At 39.9% G+C, this 17,510-nt stretch overlaps 1 long non-coding RNA gene across 1 annotated transcript in view; it reads right to left on the bottom strand.

Moving 5' to 3' along the window:
- LOC105745732 (uncharacterized) overlaps positions 1–17,510 on the bottom strand; it is an 87,298-nt gene that overhangs the window by 59,968 nt on the left and 9,820 nt on the right. The window contains exon 2 of the long non-coding RNA XR_009187611.1: positions 9,924–9,976. This is a non-coding gene — a long non-coding RNA (uncharacterized lncRNA). The remainder of the gene's footprint in view (positions 1–9,923; positions 9,977–17,510) is intronic.

The following is a 17,510-nucleotide window of genomic DNA, read 5'->3' as shown; positions in this document are numbered from 1 at the left end:
ATGTCCAGCCTTTTGCTTCCTATGACTTTCTCTTTCTCTGTCTAAATTTCATTTTCATATAAAAGACTAAACCAATAGGATTAAGGCCCATCCTGACTGAAGTGGGCCAAACCTGAACTGAAGCAACCTCATTAAAAGGTCCTATTTACAATGGGTCCACACCCACAGGAATGGATTAAATTTAAGAACGTGTTTTTCTGAGGGTACATACAGCTTCAAACCACCATAATATTAGCAAGTTTATCACAACAATGTTGAGCATATCAAAACATTACAAACATCCAAATTCCCCACAATGAGAGAGTCTGTGACTAAATAATGGCTCATTCATATGATGGGTTGGAATGGAATCTAGCCTATAGCCCAGCATCAGGGACAGAGTGTTGCTCAACAAAGGTGTGACAAAAGAATGATAAATGAAATGGAAGGATTTCCAGTGTTGGAAAGATGATAACGTTGTATTAATGAATAAAAAATGCAGTCAATATTATAATCCAACTTTTGAAACAAATTTTTAAAATGTATTTTATGCATATAAAATGTCTGAAAGAATACAATTATTTTAATTTCTTGAGTGACCCTGAAAATTTAAAATAAAAAATGAGATACAGTGAAGTCAGGCTAACATTATATCTTAATTGGAAATTTTAAAGTGCCTTACACAAGCTTTCCTCATCGAAATGAAACAATCCAGAAGAAAAGCCATTAGCTAAATGCCTCCCAGCTTTTAAGCCACTACAAAGTCTTAGACACATGCTAGAATACTCCCCACCATGGAAACCTGAGACACCCCCATTATATTGGCAATAATAGTTCTTACATCAGCTAATACATTTTTTTATTTGAGAAGTTGTGAGTTAACAAAACCAGACAGGATTCCCATACAGCGCCCCACCACCAACACCTTACATGGTTGTGATACATTTGTTATAAATGATGAAAGAACAGTGTCATAATATTACTGCTATCGATATCTCAAACTTATATTTGTTGTATTTTTCCCACAAACTGTCCTATTATTAACATCATGTATCAGCTAATACATTTTTAAATAACTAAAAATGTTATTGCTTTTTCCCCCAGAACCCAAGAGATCCACCCCCTTCTACAGCATTCATCACACCAACCACATACCCGGTTTAATGATTTTATCCAAGCAAGAATGAAACTATTTTCCTACATCTCACTCCCATTCCCATCTGAATAGAGTTGGCTTAAAACCCATTCATCAATAAGAAAAAAATCTCAACATCTAGGATACACACAGAGAAAGATAAAGAGAAAACTGAATTACACTTTCTTGGATATTTCAACCCAAATGACTACAATCTATTTTAGGTCATTTTGGGGTAGTTTCGTTGACTCACTGCTAACCAGCCAACCCAAGGCTTAAAACAAAACTCTTATTCTGCAAGAATGAAAATGTTATCACCAAGGTGAATGGCCTGACAGTTTGTCGCTTTTACCAAGACTGACATATCTCAAAGAAGAATCAGACTGACTTCTGGATGTACACAGGAATTAGTAAAGTAGAGGCATAACAAATAAGCACAGCAATGAGAGTCCTTTCGCAAAAAACAGGTCTCCATGAAGGAGGGGAGAGAACCAGGCACCCAAATCTTTCATGGGGTTTCTTCTGGAGAGTTGGGAGAAAGCCATTGGAGTTGGCAAACCTGGTTTGGAATACTGGTTCTGCCACCTCATAATGATATGTGCTGAGTAAGTTACAAACCTCTCTGTAGCTCAATTTTCCTGCCTGGGAAATGGGAGTAGTAACACCTGCCCAACAAGGCCCTTGTGAACAATTAGAGCTAATATAGGAACTCACAATGCCTACCCATTTGGTGTACTAAATAAATGGTGATATTATTATTTGAACAAAGGAGAAAGAGCCAAGTGAGATATAGAAAGCATTTTTAGGGATAAGGTTTTCAGATAGTCTTTTAATCCCAGAAGATCAGCCAACATTCAACAACCAGAAGAGAAAGCACCAGTTGAACTTAACAGCCTCTCCATCCACCTAAAGGTCAGTGTTACTCCAATCGCCCCAAGGAAGACAGCAGGGATTCTATCTATCTTCTTCTCCAGCCTCATGTTCTTTGCTGTCTTCTACAATTTTCAGGATGGGTTGACCATCATGGGTAAGCATCTCTACATCATCAGAAAATTTAATCAAACCCCCACCTGTGGCATAGTTTGAAATATTTTGAGTCACAGATTTTTTTTTTAAGTGAGGAGGGGTTTTAAGAGAACAAGGATTACCAGTTGGAACTGGAATTCTTCACAGAGCATACATTTGCTTTACTAGAGTTTAATCATAAACCCATCATTTGGAAATGCAGAACTCATTGATGCTCAGAGGCTTGACATTTTTCAGCAGGCCCACTCACTGCCAAATAAGATCGCACTTGTTTGAACGAGGAAAGTAAGGAAACCAAGGTAATTTTCAGGGGCCTCCCTGGGTCATTTCCCATCACCTTGTATCTTTCTCTGTGTGTCTGCATGTGAGCATGCATGCACACATACACACACTTAGCCAGTTACCCATGATGAAAGCAATGGCTAAAGCAAAGTGACAGCCTTCCCAGAGCAAAAGGCTCACTGACCCAGAAGGAATCTCAGACATAATGTCCCTTATCTGTCTGATAAGATTTCATCTAAAATCCTTCCCACTTGAGTGGAGACCAGGCAAGTCTAAGAGATCACCCTAAAGTCGATTCTACCCCTACATTCATTTTTTTCATTCATTCATTCACTCACCCCAAATAGACACTTAAGTGCTAATAGTAATTTTTTTAAACCTACATTTATTAAGTCGCTACTATGCACCAAGCAAAATGGTGAACAAAACAGACAAGATACAAGGAGCTAAAGATTTCCATAGAAGGAAGATATTCAATAAACAACTACAAATAAAAATATATATTTGCAACCCCTAGCAAGTGCTACAAAGGAGAGGTTCCGAGAGCTCTAAGAAGACCTTGGCTAGTTCAAGGAACTAAAGAAGGTCAGTGTTCTCAGAGCTAATGGACCAAGAGTCTAAAGAGGCTGGCAGGGGCTGGGCATAGAAAAAGATTTTGACCTTTTATCCTAAGCTTTGCGGAAAGGCATTGAAGGATTCCCATGGAATTAAATCTCAAAATAAGAGAGATAGCACAAGGGTGGTTTATATCTGCTTCATCAGATCATGGGCCTTTGGAATCCAGGACTGCAAACTCAGACCCCCCCAAAGCTAAACAGTGTCACTGAGAGTAACATTCTATATGCATCCCCCATCCAGCTGCCCTTTGTCAGAGGCTGTGTATGCACTAGAATCATCTGAATCTGACACATTTATAGTCTTCTCCCCCACCCTCCATTTGTGACTCTGTGCATTGGCAGCCAGGGCAAAGCAAGTAGTTAGAATAAGATACAGCTAAATAACCCACATGCAAGGCAAAATGTTACATGTGCTATAAAAGAAGTACTAAAATGTGGTCAAGAAAGGCAAAGAGGTTTGGCAAAAGATGCGGGGTCTAGACCCTGAGTTCAAGTTGTTACTGTGTCACTCATTAACCATGTGACCTGAAAGGGTCACCTCTATAAATGTAAGTTATTTTGAAGGCCCCTGAGAGTGCACTCTGTGTACCAAAAATATTACTGGGAAGTTTAGCTTGAATTTTTCAATAAATACTCATCTTAGTGTCCAGGCTGCCACAACAAATACTACACAAGGGGCTGCCTTACACAAGGGAATTTATTGGCTCAACGCTTTGGAGGCTGGGAGGCTGGCTTCCTCCTGTGGTCAGCAGGTTTCTGGCTGACTGGCAGTCCTTCAGTGCCTTGGCCTTCCCATCACATGGCGATGTCCCCTCCTTTCTCTTTTAGGTTCCCACTGTCTTCGTGCTTCCAGATCTTCCCCATGGTTTTCTCTTTATAAAGCCTCCAATAATAGGATTAAGACCCAGCCTGATTCCATTGACCATCCCTTAACTAAAATAAACATCTTCAAAACGTCCTGTTGAAAATGAGTTCACGTCCACAGGAATAGATTAAGAACACATTTTTTCCTGGGGTACAAAACTCAATTTACCGTAATACTCTATTTACTAAAGTTATACATTTGAAAATCTATCTTCTCCTTGGGTTTTATGATGAGTTTACAAAATTTATTTTCCTACTTATAAGTAAAGCAAATTTTAAGCATTGCTTTTTTTAAAATCATTTTTAAAAGACCTTTAACCAATGTTTGGTTCCATCTACAAACCTGGGTAATTCAGTTCCTTCAAATAATTTACCCTGCATTTATAAATTCAATTTTCATTTTAAGCACATCAATTGTCTGATCAAGAAATGTCCCAAATATGAAAAAGATTGCTTATAGGAGAACCAGCAAGATAGCGGCGGAGTAAGAAGCTCCTAGAGTCAGCTCCTATTATAGGGCAGTTAGCAAACACCCAGCGCTCTCTGGTGCTAGCTGAAGCACCTGTTTGTGGGCTCCAGGAGACCAGAAGGCATCCTGCAACATCCTTGAAGGAGTGGAAGGAGGAGACTGCCCATCTGCAGAGAAGACTCATAAGTAGAGCGATCCACACCCTGAAGGCTGGTGTCCATCCTCCACTGGAGGTACAAGCTGCTTCAGGAGCTATTCTACCGCTGGAATTGAAAACTCCACTTCCCCAAAATGGGGAAGGAAAAGACAGTTACTGATGAGTAAATTCAGCAGGTTAAAGTCTAATCCTGAAAACAGCTAAAGTTTGAGCCTGTCCAAGTCAGAGAGAGACCAGTAGCCACCATCTTAACTCTGTGCCTAGCATGAGGGAAAGAGGGGTGGACTGAAAATTCCAGTGCTGGTGGGGACTGGGTTCTTTCCCCCCAGATCATATTGCAGCTCTAGCCTAGGCCCCAGTGCCACCTCCAGCCGGGAGGAAGCTGCAGAGACCTGCACCAGCCTTTCCAGGAAATTACCAGCCAACCCGTAGAGGCCGGTGATTATCCTACTCTGGTGGCACAAGCCACCCCAGGAGCTGTTCTCTGGCTGGAATTGGAAGCTCCATTTCCCAGAAACAAGGGAGGAAGAGACGGTTGGCTGCCGATTTCAGCTACTGATTGGTAGACTTGGCTGGCTAAGATATAACACTGGGAACAGCTGGGGTGTGAACCAGCCTAAGTCAGAAAGAAGCCAGTAGCCACCATTTTGACTCCACCACCAGGCTGAGGGGAAGCTGAACTGATTTGATTGAAACTCTTAGGGTTGGCAGGAACCAGTTTTCTTTCATGCAGATCAGCCTGCAGCCCTAGCCTAGGCTTCAGCCCCACCTCTGGTGGGGAGGAGACGAGGAGCCCTGCACCAGTCTATCAGGTAACTGCAGGTAACTTTGGCTGGCATAGACTGAAAATCAGAAGTCTACCAAGGCAACTGCAGTCATCTTAGATCTGCACTGCATAGATTGCTGCCCATCCCTGCAGCTCCATGCCCACCCCAGGCAGGGGAGAAAGGGATGTGAAACTTCATCAGTCTCTCTGGGCAACTACAGTCTAGGCCTGCACTTGGATTATTCCACATAGCTGTGACTCTGTCCATACCCCTGGCAAAGGAGAAAGTTGGAACAAGCTTCATTGGTCCCTGGCACAATGAGGGCAGCTTGAGCCTCCATAGCTTATAGCACCAACTACATGCTTGGCTCCTACTGAACAAACAGCAAGGGAGAAAGGATAGGAAGCCCTAAACCAAAGAGAAAAACTGCACCCAGAAAAAACACTCTAGTAAGCCAGATGCAAAGACACAAGAAGAAATTACAATCCACGCCAAGAAACAGGAAGCTATGGCCCAGTTAAAGGAACAAAATAAGCTTCCAGATGACATAAAGGAGTTGAGACAACTAATCTAGATGTTCAAACAAATCTCCTTAATAAATTCAATGAGATGGCTAAAGAGATTAAGGATATTAAGAAGACATTGGATGAGCACAAAGAAGAATTTGAAAGCATACATAGAAAAATAGCAGATCTTATGGGAATGAAAGATGCAATCAATGAAATTTAAAAACATTGGAATCATAGCAGATTTGAGGAGGCAGAAGAAAGGATTGGTGAGCTTGAAGAGATGGCCTCTGAAAGTGAACATATGAAAGAAGAGATGAAGAAAAGACTGGAAAAATTTGAACAAGGTCTCAGGGAACTAAATGACAGCAAAAGGCATGCAAACATACGTCATGGGTGTCCCAGAAGGAGAAGAGAATGGAGAAGGGGCAGAAGGAATATTTGAAGAAATAGTGGTAAAAAATTTCGCAACTCTACTGAAGGACATAGATATCCATGTCCAAGAACTACAATGTACTCCCCTCAGAAAAAATCCAAATAGACTAACTCCAAGACACATACTCATCAGAACATCAAATGCCAAAGACAAAGAAAGAATTCTGAGAGCAGCAATGGAAAAGCATGCATAATATATAAGGGATATCCAATAAGGTTAAGTGTTGATTTCTCACCAGAAATTAGGGAAGCAAGAAGACAGTGATCTGATATATTTAAGGTACTACAAGAGAAAAACTTCCACCCAAGAATCTTATATCCAGCAAGACTGTCTTTCAAAATTGAGGGTGAAATTAGAATATTCACAGATAAACAGAAACTGAGAGAATTTCTAAGCAAGAAACCAAATTTTCAGGAAATACTAAAGGGTGTGCTAGAGCCTGAAAAGAAAAGACAGAAGAGGGGCCTAGAAGAGAGTCTAGAAATGAACGTTATATTAATAAAAGTAAAAGTGTCAAAAGAGTGGTGAAAATAAAATATGACAGATAATACTCAAATGTCAGAAATAAATTTAATCAATGATGTAAAGCACTTGTATTCAGAAAACTGCAACACAGTATTAAAACAAATCAAAAAAGCCCTAAATAACTGGAAGAACATTGCATGCTCATGAATTGGAAGACTAAATATCACTGTCAATTCTACTCAAATTGATATACAGATTTAATGCAATCCCAATAAAAATTCCATCAGCATTAAAGAAAAAATTGAAAACATGATCATTAAATTTATTAGGAGTCAGTCCTAAATAGCCAGAAACATCATAAAAAGGAAAAGTGAACCCTCATCTCCGGACTTTAAGTCATAATACCTACCTATACTGGTAAAAACAGCATGGTACTGGCCTAAAGACAGACACACTAGACCAATGGAACCAAATTTATGGTTCAGAAACAGACCCTCACAGGTATGGTCAAATGATTTTTGACTAGCCTGCCAAACTCACACAGCTTAAGCGAAAAATCCATTCAACAAATGGTACTGAAAGAATTGGACATCCGTAGCTGAAAGAAGGAAAGAGGACCCCTATCTCACACCTTATCCAAAAATTAACTCAAAATGGATCAAAAAAACTAAAAATAAAGCAAGAACCATAAAACTTCTAGAAAAATTATTGGAAAATATCTTCAAGACCTGGTGGTAGGCACTGGATTCTTAAAGGAGATAAGAGGAGGACTGAGTGGACTACTGATGTTTAATTAAATGTGGAAATGTATAGAGTGGTTGGTAACACACAGTAACAGCTAGTTTATAAACAGGGATGTGACTGAAAATGGTAGTCTAGTTACGTAAATGCCAAATGACAGAATGTTAGAGAATAATCTAGAAACTGGATAGCACAGTAAACCAAGAGATGGATGAGAATTGTGGTTGATGGTACAGATGTAAGAGTGTCCTTTGTTAGCTAGAGCAAATGTATATCACTACTGCAGAGTGTTGGGAATGCGGAGAAGCATGGGAAAATTACAGCTGGAGTGACCTATGGATTGTGGTCAGTGGTAATATTATATAATATTCTTGCATCTGAGCAAAAGATGTACTGTGTTGATACTGAGGCAATATGAAAAATGTGAGCCAAATGTACACCATGGACATGATAACAATCAGATGATATTATTTTATCAGCAACACACAATGTGGTGTTTTGATGGAGAGGTGTTGTTTGGGCATTCTGTACATACACATGAGTGTTTTATAAGTTTACAACTTCTGTCATAAAAAATATATTTAAAAAATAATAATAGGGTGGGTTGGGGGAAAAACACACCAAATGTAAGATAAGGACTATGATTAGTAGTAAGATTTTGACAATATTCTTTCAAAATTTGTAACAAACATCTCATGACAATGCAAGGTGTTAGTGGAGGGTTGATATATAGGACCCTGTATGATATTACGCATGTTTGCTTTGTAAGTTCACAACTTTTACTGTACACTTGTTTATGTATGTTCATAAATAAATGATATAAAGATAATAATAGGATTGGTTGGGGGAAAAATACTTTGTTTAGTAGTAATATTTTGACAATGCTCTTTAATCATTAGTTAAAAAGGTTTAACAACAATGCAAGTTATTGGTGGTAGGGTGAGATATAAGAGTCCTGTATGATGTTGTATATGTTTGTTTTGTAAGTTCACAACTATTATTATACACTTATTGTTTATGTATGTTTTTGTATGAGTGATGTACTTCAATAAATTTTTTTAAATGTTGAAAAAAAGGTTGCTTATAAATGTGATTTTAGCATTGCTTTCCACTTACCATCATAAACCTCAATAACTTTCTAATTGCACATTTTAAATTAAAATTGCAAGGATCTAGCTTTACTAGGCCAAATTCTCTTAAACATTACATGTATATAGAAATACCAAATATAACCTGATTATTTCCTAATATAAAAATATTTATTTTATGATTTTTTTTATTATGAGTTTGATTATTTAAAACACTACCATAAGTAATCTAAAACTTTCAGGGAATGAAAGGTGCTTACCTCATAAGAAAGATGATCATAATCCCTGTTCACAGAAATTACCTTGCAAAGAGCTATCTGGCTGGGCATGAGATCAGGAGATTCAGGCTTCCTGGGTGATGCCTTTCATAAAAACTAAGGAAACTCTTAAATCATCCCAAGAATTGTGAGGAATTGCCATCTCAGTATTCTTGAAGTTCCTAATGATCAGAGATTTTGGTGTCCTTGATGTAATACACTAAACCCAATTTTCAGTGGTTAGGTTCATGATTTTGTAACTTCAAAGGGGGAATGTTAACATGGCTAACACCCCAGGATTCAAGGTATACACATCCCCTATGGGAGGAAGAGATGAGATGTGGAGGCATTTTCGGGACTTGGAGCTGTCCTGGGTGGTGCTGCAGGGACAGTTACCGGACATTGTGTGTCCTCCCATGGCCCACTGGATGGAACGTTGGAGAGTGTGGGCTATGGTATGGATCATTGATCATGAGGTGCAGCGATGCTCGGAGATGTCTTCACCAAATGCAATGAATGTCTCATGATGAGGGAGGAGAGTGTTGCTGTGGGGGGAGGAGTGAAGTAGGGGGGTGGGGGGCATATGGGGACCTCGTGTTTTTTGAATGTAATATTAAAAAAATGAATAAAGACAAAAAATTTAAAAAATAAAAAAATAAAAAAAGGTATACACATCCCCTGATTTTTTCATCTATTCAGAGATGTCTACAATTCCAGTTTGGTTTGATCTCTTGATTAGATTATGTGCTTTCTTTGACTTTAGATGTTTCTTCTATCTTTTTTTTTATTGTGGTAACATATGTATATATATATATATATAACACAAGTTTTCCCATTTTCACCATTTTAAGCATACAATTAAGTGGTATTAATTATATTCACAGAATTATGCTACCTTCATCAACCATTTCCAAGACTTTTTTATGACCCTGAACAGAAACTATACCTATTGTGCAATATCTCCCCATGTTATAGATTTTTTTAATATAATAAAACCCCAAGATACATGAATGTCTTTTCTGTCTAACTTCTTTCAGCTTGATGGAGTCCTGTATTCTCCAGCTGCTGAATTTTGGATATCCCACATAACCATGTTTGACCTTTGGTTATAATTTATGAAATCAGTCTACTCACAGCCTCATGTCTCTGGACCTCCACATCCTTATCTTTAATGTCACAGAGTAGATCTGAGAATTAAATGAGAAAATTCACATGTGAATCATTTACACTTCACACATATTAGTGTCCAGAAGAGAGAAAAACAAAAAAATAGGGCCAATAGATAGATATGTATAGTACTGATATATTTTTACATATTTATGTACCTATAAATATAGATCTATGGTACGGTAGATAAATATTTATGCATGTTATATACATAAATATATTTATAGATCTATTTGTAAAGATAGATGATAGATACTTAGTTGCTGTGACAAATTATGCAGACTATTTGGCTTGAACAGGAATTTATTGATTTATTGTCTCAAAGTGTTGGAGGTTCAAAGTTCAAAATCAAGGTGTCAACACAGCTATGCTTTCTCAGAAGTCTAGAGCGTTCTGATTATTGTTTGCTGGCAATCCATAACTCAAACCCTGCCACTGCCACATGGCCGTCTCTCTCCCTGTTTGTCTCCTAACCCTGATTGTGTCCAAATTTCCTCTGCTATTGTAAGAACCCCAGTCATATTGGATTAAGGCCCACCCTGATTCCATTTGACTCACTTTTAATAACATTTTCTAATATGCTATTTTCAAATGAGTTCACATTCACAGGATGTGGGGTTAGGACTTACATATGTCTTTATGGGGGCACAATTCAGTTCATAACAGATAGAGATGGAATGACTTACTGCACCATGAAAACATAGAAAAAGGAGTGATTGCTTCCAGCTGGGAATTCAAGAAAAGGTTCACCGAAAGTAGGGTGTTTCGTTGGACCTTGACAAATAGCTAGGATTTTAACTGACTGACAGTAATGACAGGGAATCCTGCAAACCTCATTAAGAAAATTTCACAGAAGGCATTCAGCATAAAGCTGACAGTGAGCTTCAGTATAGTGTCAGGGCTTCTCACGGGATGCAATTTTCTTCCACCTACCACCTCATGAGCCTCCTAGGCTTCTCATTTCCTACTTTTTAATAGGACTTTTACTCCCTGTCTTCATTACCTAGGAATCCTCTTATGATGCTGAAAATCCCTCCTGAGTAGACTGATAACATTATGCAAACTGTTAGCTCTGACCAACATGAGGGCTTCCTCTCACCTCAGATAGGAGGACTTCCTTTGACTGGTAGACTAGCGAAATTCACATGCAAGTGGTGCTAGCCATAGGTGAAAGAGAATAATCAAGAAACCACTGCAAATGTATAATGAAGTTTTGGGTCCACTCAAAACTCTAACCAAATGATTCAGGTATCTTGGTGGTCTCATAGCACACTAAAGAAAACCAATATACCATAACAGGGTTTTAAAAATTATAAAATATGTTCAATTTTCATATTTAACGGTTATACTTTTAATGCCCAAAAGTACAATGCAATATAATGTTAAGCTCTTCAAAGATTAATTGTGGGAATTGTGTAATGTATTATTTCATAGGGTATTTCAGGTATTGTGGTTCAGTAATGGGATACATGTTTAAAGCTGTGTAATGAACATCTTCCTCTTTTAATTCTATATGTGCACTTCCACATAATGTCTGAAGCCTAACTAGCCTAACTTTGGGGCAGTGTGAGGCAGTGTGAAACCTCTTGGGCACTGTGAGGCTCAAAACCAAATGACCTCCCTGGTTCCTAAAGTACCCCCCACTCTGATAAGCCCTGAGCAAGACTTTGACAAGTCAGGAATTTACTAAGTAGAATGTTATTCATTCATTTTATGCTGCAAATGTGGTTCACAAGGCCAGTGAAGCTTAATTGTCCATATTTATGAATAAAGCCATAAATGGCTCCCTGGGAGCTCTGTGAACCATGGTGATGCTGGGACCCACCAGCCAGCTTCCCTGTAGAGCAATCAGGCAGCGAGCTACCATCAAGCTGGGAGATCCCCTAAATTCCTAAAGAAAGAGATCATTTCACAACTCTTTAGAGAATGGCCTTCAATTTGCTTGCCTGGGGGACAGATGCCTAGTAGCAAAAGTGAGAGCCAGGGCTCTGCATAGAGGTTTTCCATCAAACCCACTGTTTTTAACATTGCCTCTTACTTCCCTTTTCTACTTGTGTTTTTTTGTTTGTTTGTTCCTGTTTTGTTTTGGTTTGGTTTGGTTTGCTTTGGTTTGTTTGCTTGCTTTTTTTGGTTCCTGATCTTGTCCAGGTTCTAGAAGAAAGATGAGTCCTCTCCTTAGCTGAAGTATCTGGGTTATGCTCTCATATCCGCATCTGCTTTCCACCTTCCAGAATCGTGTTTCTAGCTTTGCCAGGAATGCTCATTCCTGAAGAAATCAACACTCGTGCCATCTCTTTGTTCTGGACTTAGCCCAAATAATTATATTGCACCTTGATTTTTTATTGTCCTTATCCCCTCCTTCCATCTTAATTTAATTTCCAAGAGAGTTCAAATCTTGTCTGTCAGTTTCTTCATTGCATCATCAGAATTTAGACACTCACTAAATATTGATTAAATAAATGAAATCACTCATTTGTTCATTCAACAAATATTCATCAAGTTTATTACATGCCAACAATTGTGCCTATAAAGGAGAATTTTATCCATTTATGGAAATTGTCTTCCTGCCTCTGTGTCACTTCCGGCCTCCACAACCCATTCCTTAGCCCCAGGCACAGGCTCACTTACTGCTTTGCTTCCTTGTGGCTGGTCAAAGAAAAGAAACCCAAAGGTAGGGCATCCCTTTACCCATGGCCAACTTCAGACCCTGACAACTGGCCAGGTAAGGGAAGCTGAATGTTTCCTGAGTCCCGCCTACTATTCAGCTGTAACAAAAGCCACACTACAGAGGGCAATTAAGGAAAGAGGCCCAGGTACCAATGGAGAAGGGGGTTCCTATTTACAAGAACACACGGAGCTTGGCTGGGAGGCAGTCCTCCCCTAGGCCTTGACTTTATCATAGCAAACAGGCCTAAGTAACCAAGAGCTTTCCTCCAGACACATACAGCTGACTGGAAAATGAGCATGATGGTAAACATGTGTTGCTTCTCTTGTGACCTGGCAAGTCAGATTTCCTGCCTCAGACACACACAGGAACATTTACAGCAAGGCAACCTGGAAATGAAGCTCTCTGAATGCAAGCTGAGTTGCTGTTGTTGTTTGCTGGGGTCTAAAGTTACTCAGAATTCTGCATTGTCAGTGGCACAAAATAGTCTCTTTTTCTTATTTTATTGTCCCCCAATCCAAGATCTAATATCAACCTTGTTCTTGTGGAGGAGCCCAAACATTATCATTCAAAGGCTATATTTACAAATGAAGGAGGATGGCCATAAAACTGATGACCTTGCTGCTTCTGGAATCTCATAAAATGTTTCCAAGCTTCTCCTCCCCAGAGCAAATAAGGGTGTTACAGTTGCTAGTCCCCTGGCATCATTCCCGCTGGGGCTATTATGCTCGTCCCTCATAAATTTTCCTCTGAAGCTCCAAAGGCAAACTTGTCTGCTTGTCAGAGTGCTTAACTCTGGGGGTGCTGCTGTGCTCAGAGCATTCAAACCCAGAGGCAACACAGGAGACGGGGGAAAGGCAGGGAAGAGGCCATGTTTTTTGAGAAGCTTTTATGTACCAGGCACTGTGCAAAGGGTGTTTCATTAATTTTCTCCTTCTAGCTTCATATCTTATTCATAGGCCAGCTGTCAACGGAAGTTTTAACCTGTGTGTCCATGCACTGAAAATGTTTGTGGCAGAGATTGCTAATTTTGTTGGGATCACAATAGACCCTATTCTAAACAAACAAACAAATGTTCCCAATGGCCTTTGCAGTTCAAGTGTCCAGGCGATGCGAATCAGGTCCACAGAAGCAATTGGACATGTGTATGGATGGGGCTTCTGGGAATCTCTTTCCCTGATATCAAAAGAGTCAGACTTAGCTGGCATGAGTCATTTACCCTATCCCTTTTCTTCCTTCTTTGAATGAAGATGTGAAGCCTGAAGGAGCCACATGTATCTTAAAATCAAAAGGATGAAAAATGGTGAAACAAAGATGAAAAGTGGGACTGCTCCATAGCTCTGGTCTGCCCGTGCTCAGCCTTCTTCATACCATGAGAGACAGACTGTAAGGTTTTTGTATTATCTGTTCTCCTTGAGCATGGCCAAGACCTCTGAGTTGCTTCTAACCAATAGAATATGGCAAAGGTGATGGAATACCATTCCCAGGATTATGTTATGTTATGTAAGACATCTTGCCAGCAGACTTCCTCTAGAGACTTTCCTTGCTGGCTTGATGGCGTTCCTCGAAGAACTGTGGGTAGCCTCTAGGAACTGCAGGTGGCCTCTAGAAGCTGAAGGTGGCCTCCAGCCAGCAAGAAGCCAGAGCCCTCAATTCTACAGCATCAAGAAAAATAAATTTTCCCAACAACCTGAGTGAATTTGCAAGTGGATATTCTTCCCTAGTCAAGCCTCCAGATGAGAATACAGGCCAGCTGACAATTTGCCCCCACGTACAACCCTGAGCAGAGGACCCAGGTGGCCCAGACTCCTGACCCACAGAAACAGAGATAATGCATGCGTGTAGTTTAAAGACACGAATTTTGAAGCAATGTATTAGGCAGCTATAGATCCCAATACACTCACTTATGCCACTCTGGTCAGCTTTCCACAATGCATAGCCAAACCAATACACAATTGATGGATACAAAGATAAGCATCTAGAAAGACTTCCCAAAATTGCTGAGGGATGAGAATTGACTCTGAGAGAAGGTAGAAGAGCAGAGGATGTTCATGGCTGAGGAAAAAGCTGGGGTCTTAGATTTTTCTCCCAATAGAAGAACTGAATATTCTTATTCAAACAGCTTTGACTATTTAGCTGCTTTCCAAAATATCAAAAGTGACCAGAACAAAGAAAATTTGTTCAATAGCCACCTTTGGGGGTAATTTAGTCTTTGATCTACAAGTGTATATTCCTCCTTAGAAACTTTTTAGTTTTATTTGAGATAGTTTTGAAATCTGAAGATAACAATACCATTGACATCTCTTCAGCACTTGCTGTGTGCCAGGTGCTGTGCCAAGGCAGTCACCTGGAGTATCTCTTTAGTGCTCACAGCTATCCTACAAGGTAGAAATGTTTTTGGTTTTTATTTGTTTGGTATTTCTGAGGAGGTACAGGGGATTGAAGCCAGGACCTCGTGGTACATGGAAAGCAGGCACTCACCACTGAGGCTGCATCTGCTGCCCATCACGGCAGGAAATATTATGATCCCCATGGGACAGATGAAAAAGCTGAGAATCAGAGAGGTTAAAGGACAGGCCAGTAGGAACCAGATTTTGAACACAATTAGTCTGGATCCATACCCAAGGTGTTTAACCATTATGCTATTCATTCAGTTGTAAAAGATGGGGGGGGCGGATATTAAAAACAGGGGGTGGGGAAAATGCCCTTCCCAAAATCCAAATACCTGGGAGCAACCATAAATAACCTTTTGATACATTTCCTAATTAGACTACGTATACAAATATGTATCCTGCATCTTTGTTTTTTTCAGGTAACATACTTTAAGCAGTTTCTCTCATTACTCCAAGCTCTTTGTAAGCACTGGCTGCCTTATATTCCGATATCTGGATGTGCCATCATTTACCAAGCCCTTCCTTTAATGTCAGACAATTTGAGTTTGTTTTCCATTTAGGGCTACATGAATAAAGCGTCAATAAGTAACTTTGTATATAAAGTTTTTCCGCATTTTGAGATTTCATATTAGAGTAGAATCCCCCAAGTGGTGTTACTCAGTCGGAAAGGATAAATGCACTCAAGGCCACTCTCATTGATGTCCATGGAGGAACAGCTCTAGCTCAGAGATGCCACGAGGCTTTGGAGGCAAGACAAGGAGGACATGTCTCCCTTGAATCAGAGTGGCCCCTCCCTTGCACATTTCTGTGGGTTAGTTTCTCCAAAAGGGATATGAAGGTCTATTTACCTTTAGAAGACCGGATTTTTATTGTCATCTGGAACAGAGTGCTTCTTCCAGAAGCTATAAAATTTGAGCTTAAATTTAGTAAACTTCCCAATGTTTGTGTTTCATAAACCGTCTCACAGCCATAGCCTCAGCCCTTTTTATACATTCCTAAATAAATACCAGGGCCTGCACACTGCCTTCTGGTGTGAGTGGACCCCTGCCATTGCCAGTCTCTTCATCCTCACGGATACGCACCGTATTCCCTGCTTTCTCCAGATGTTCAAAAGAACAAAAATGTCTCTAACCCCAGTGGCACAAAAATATGTGCTTTGCTTTCAAGGTAAGCTAAAATATCTTTAAAATTGCAGTGTGATAGCTAAATAACCCAGGAAAAGCAATTTCTCATCCCCTTTGCTGAAGATCTGCTTTGATGTAAGTTGATAAAACCAGAATATTAGATTGTGAAGGGACGTTGGGGCATCTAATAATGAAAATAACTTATATTCGCTGAACAGTTACAATGTGACAGACACTGGGTTAAATGTTTTACATCGATGGTTTCCTTCAACTTCAGCACAATTCTATCAGGTTGATAGACACGTAATTCTCATTTTACCTATAAGAAAATTGTGGGACACAGTAACTTTCCAGCTATTCCACTCAGTCATAAAAGCCAGAAGGAAACTTAGAACTCATCGAGGTCTTAAACTTTGCTCTCAGATTCCAGGAACCACCATGAGGGCAAGAGGCTGGGCGAGATCCAGCCTCCCTAACCAGCCCGCTTTTCTTTTGCCTTGTGGTAGGCAAATAATGGAATAATGGTCACCCAATGATGTCCACATCCTATTCCCCAGAACCTGAGAACATGTTGCCTTCCATGCCAAATGGGACTTTCTCAGATGTGATTAAGTGGAGGACTTTAAGACAAAGTGATTATCCTGGATTATCCAGGGCAGGTCCAATTTGATTGGGTGGGTCCAATCTAATTGCCTGGGTCCTTAAAAGTGGAAAACCTTCCCTGTCTTTAGTAAGAGAGAGATCTGACAATGAAAGGAAGGTCAGAAAGAGAGATGCCACTTTGCTGGCTTTGAAGATGGAGGAAGGAGTAATAAGCCAAAGAGCTCTGAAGGTCTCTAAGCTGGAAAATGCAAGGAAATGGATGCTCCCCTAGAGCTTCCAGAAAGGATCTCAGTCCCACTGACACCTTGATGAGACCCATGTAGGGCTGCTGACTTGCAGAACCAGAATAATAGATGTATGCTGTTTTAAGCTACTAAATTTGTAATCATTTGTTACAGTGAGAATAGGAAACAAGTACATCTTTGCTTCAGTCAGACGACCTGAATTATCTGTTTTAGAGATCAGCCTTCAGAGTGATACTTCACTTGGGAAATAAAACAAAGGGGACTTCCTCACTTACACAAAGAATAAACATGGAAAACTAATTCTTCTACTTCCTTTTTTTTTTTTTTCAGAAGAAAAGTGTTGGTGCCTACAGTTGTTTGCCAACAGTCATAGAGTAACAGAGCGACATGTGGGAATGAAAGAGCACAGACATGGGTCACCTGGCACCAGGCCTGGAGGTCTTTCTAGAGGAAATGACATATAAGCCAAGGCCTGGAGGATGCATGAAAGTTGACCAGGCACAGAAGGGAAAAAAGAGTATTCT

Source organism: Dasypus novemcinctus, chromosome 10, assembly GCF_030445035.2.
Source record: "Dasypus novemcinctus isolate mDasNov1 chromosome 10, mDasNov1.1.hap2, whole genome shotgun sequence".
NCBI lineage: Eukaryota > Metazoa > Chordata > Mammalia > Cingulata > Dasypodidae > Dasypus > Dasypus novemcinctus.
This window is presented reverse-complemented; position numbering and strand designations above follow the sequence as displayed.